Here is a 2,817-nt window from a genome sequence, read left to right on the forward strand (position 1 = left end):
GCCCTATAGGACTCCCAATCACGGCCAGATGTGATACAGCCTGGATTCGAACCAGGGACTGTAGTGACGCCTCTAGCACTGAGATGCGGTTTCTCGCCCTGATGACGTTATAAATGAATTAAATAATCACCCGACGACGGGGAGTAAGTACACTTCGGCTCGCCTCGAGAGAAAAAATGTCGTGTGCCCCAACAGCCGGAGAAAAAAAAAACTCACCGGAGTCCAAAGACAAAAAAAACAAAACATAACAAAACGTGGTAATAATATATGCATGTAACGGTCCGATCTGTTTAGGCTGGGAAACATCTGGACGACTTAACTGCGCATCACATCCCTGCCTGTCTGTCTGTCTGCCTGTGTGTGTGTCTGTCTGTCTGTCTGTCTGCCTGTCTGTCTGTCTGTCTGTCTGTCTGTCTGTCTGTCTGTCTGTCTGTCTGTCTGCTGCACACAGATATATGAGTTGCACTGTTTTACTAGATACACTAGCTAATTACAGAGTTTATATTATACATTGGACAGACAGTGGTACGATGTAACAAACATGCCTTCGCCTGCTAAGTAACGACAGCTGACGTTATCCACGTTAACAAGCGATCTACCGAGGCTAAATCAGATTAGTTATACAGTCAGTGTCATTTTGTTTCGGTACGTTAAGATTGTTATCTAGCGAGTTAGTACAATTGATATGAAAAGTAGTTTAATGGTGTTTATATACCTGTTTATTATTAAATCTCTCCAGTAGACCCACGTGTACATTACAGAGACAAAGTAAAAACAAACCAAAAACACGGAAGCTGTGACAACGTCATAGTGACGGAGGGGCACTTAACAACCAATCACAGCCCAAAGAAGCGTTGGATACGCCCACAAATTTCAAATTCGTCTTGTTCTGTTCTGCTACTAGATACTACTGACGTTTAAGACATTTTCATGTTTTCACAATGAGAAAAATCCCAACTTTTTTAAAATGTTTATCTGTTTTACACACATTCATGTGCTTTTTTGGGGTTTGGAACAAAGGAAAATTAGGTCCTTAAAATTATTTTTTATTTTAACAAGTCAGTTTAATAAGAACATATTCTAATTTACAATGACGACATACACACAGGGGCCAAACCAGGAGGACGATTGGGCCAATTATGCGCCGCACTATGGGACTCTCAATCACGGCTGGATGTGATATAGCCTGCTATCGAACCAGGGTGTCTGTATTGACGCCTCCAGCACTGAGATGCAGTGTCTTAGACCGCTGCGCCACTCGTAATTGACAGTGTTTTTTTAACCGTGGATTCGATCCCATCTCGCATCATGTTTTTTTTTTTTTGTTGAGGAAAAAAACGGTTCAATGTTTTATTTAACTTTTCAAATTGTACATAATAAACATATACGGAAGTCGGATTATACACTGAAAATGCATATTGAGCCAAGGTACATCACAGGAGGTTGGTGACACCTTGATTAGGGAGGACGGTCTGGTTGTAATGGCTGGAGCAGAATCAGTGGAACACATCAAACGCTGTTGTCCGTGTGTTTGTCACAGACATTAACGATGAGCCGTCCTCCCCTCATCAGCGCCCCACTGAGGCCTCCACCAAACCCTGGTCACAGCCATTAACGATGAGCCGTCCTCCCCTCATCAGCGCCCCACTGAGGTACACTGAGGCCTCCACCAAACACTGGTCACAGACATTAACGATGAGCCGTCCTCCCTCATCAGCGCCCCACTGAGGTACACTGAGGCCTCCACCAAACCCTGGTCACAGACATTAACGATGAGCCGTCCTCCCCTCATCAGCGCCCCACTGAGGTCCACCAAACACTGAGGCCTCCACAAAACCCTGGTCCACCAAACCCTGGCCTCCACCAAACATTAACGATGAGCCGTCCTCCCCTCATCAGCGCCCCACTGCCTCCACCAAACCCTGGTCACAGCCACGATGAGGCCTCCACTCAAGCGCCCCCTGGTCACAGACATTAGCCGATGAGCCGTCCTCCCCTCATCAGCGCCCCACTGAGGTACACTGAGGCCTCCACCAAACCCTGGTCACAGACATTAACGATGAGCCGTCCTCCCCTCATCAGCGCCCCACTGAGGTACACTGAGGCCTCCACCAAACCCTGGTCACAGACATTAACGATGAGCCGTCCTCCCCTCATCAGCGCCCCACTGAGGTACACTGAGGCCTCCACCAAACACAAAGGTTTAAGAACTTAAAAAATAAATAAAAATGGAGGTCTTGAACACATTCAAATGTGATATCAGGTTGTATTGAAGCCTATGAGTTTCAGAGTATGTTTGTTTTTAAACAAAATCCTAATGATTACACACAAAAAATGTCAGCTAAATGAAAAACATCTCCCTTTATGTATAAATCATTTGACAATGAAATTATCGTCCAGGAAATTGACATCATTACCATCTTGGAATAAACACAATTCGACTTCATTGTTTGTAACTTTTTGTTGTTGTTGTTTTTGTCGTCAATATACATTTTATTTGAAAAGAATAAATCACCTAACTCCACCCAGAAAGGGGTAATATGACCACAGCAAAACACATTCAGTAGTTTCCGATGTCCCTCAACATGTAGAGTCATTACACTCTACATTGAATATCATTATTAAACATTCATTTGATGGATAAATATAATTTAGAATAATAAAAAGAACCCTTCATCCTCTATCACCATCCTCGTAGGGTCTTAATACCCTTATGTAATGAACCTTGACACTGTCAATGGAACAGAACAGTTGAAACTGGAGCATCAGCACGGCCAGGTGAACAGGTCAGGGTTCCATAGCCACAGGCAGAACAGT

The 2,817-nt window shown here is 44.1% G+C and overlaps 1 pseudogene; it reads right to left on the reverse strand.

Annotated features, from left to right (window-relative positions):
- LOC124020849 overlaps nt 1–787 on the reverse strand; it is an 8,952-nt pseudogene extending 8,165 nt beyond the window's left edge.
- Nucleotides 788–2,817: the final 2,030 nt, after the last annotated feature.

This window comes from Oncorhynchus gorbuscha, unplaced genomic scaffold (assembly GCF_021184085.1).
Source record: "Oncorhynchus gorbuscha isolate QuinsamMale2020 ecotype Even-year unplaced genomic scaffold, OgorEven_v1.0 Un_scaffold_947, whole genome shotgun sequence".
NCBI classification, from domain to species: Eukaryota; Metazoa; Chordata; class Actinopteri; order Salmoniformes; family Salmonidae; genus Oncorhynchus; species Oncorhynchus gorbuscha.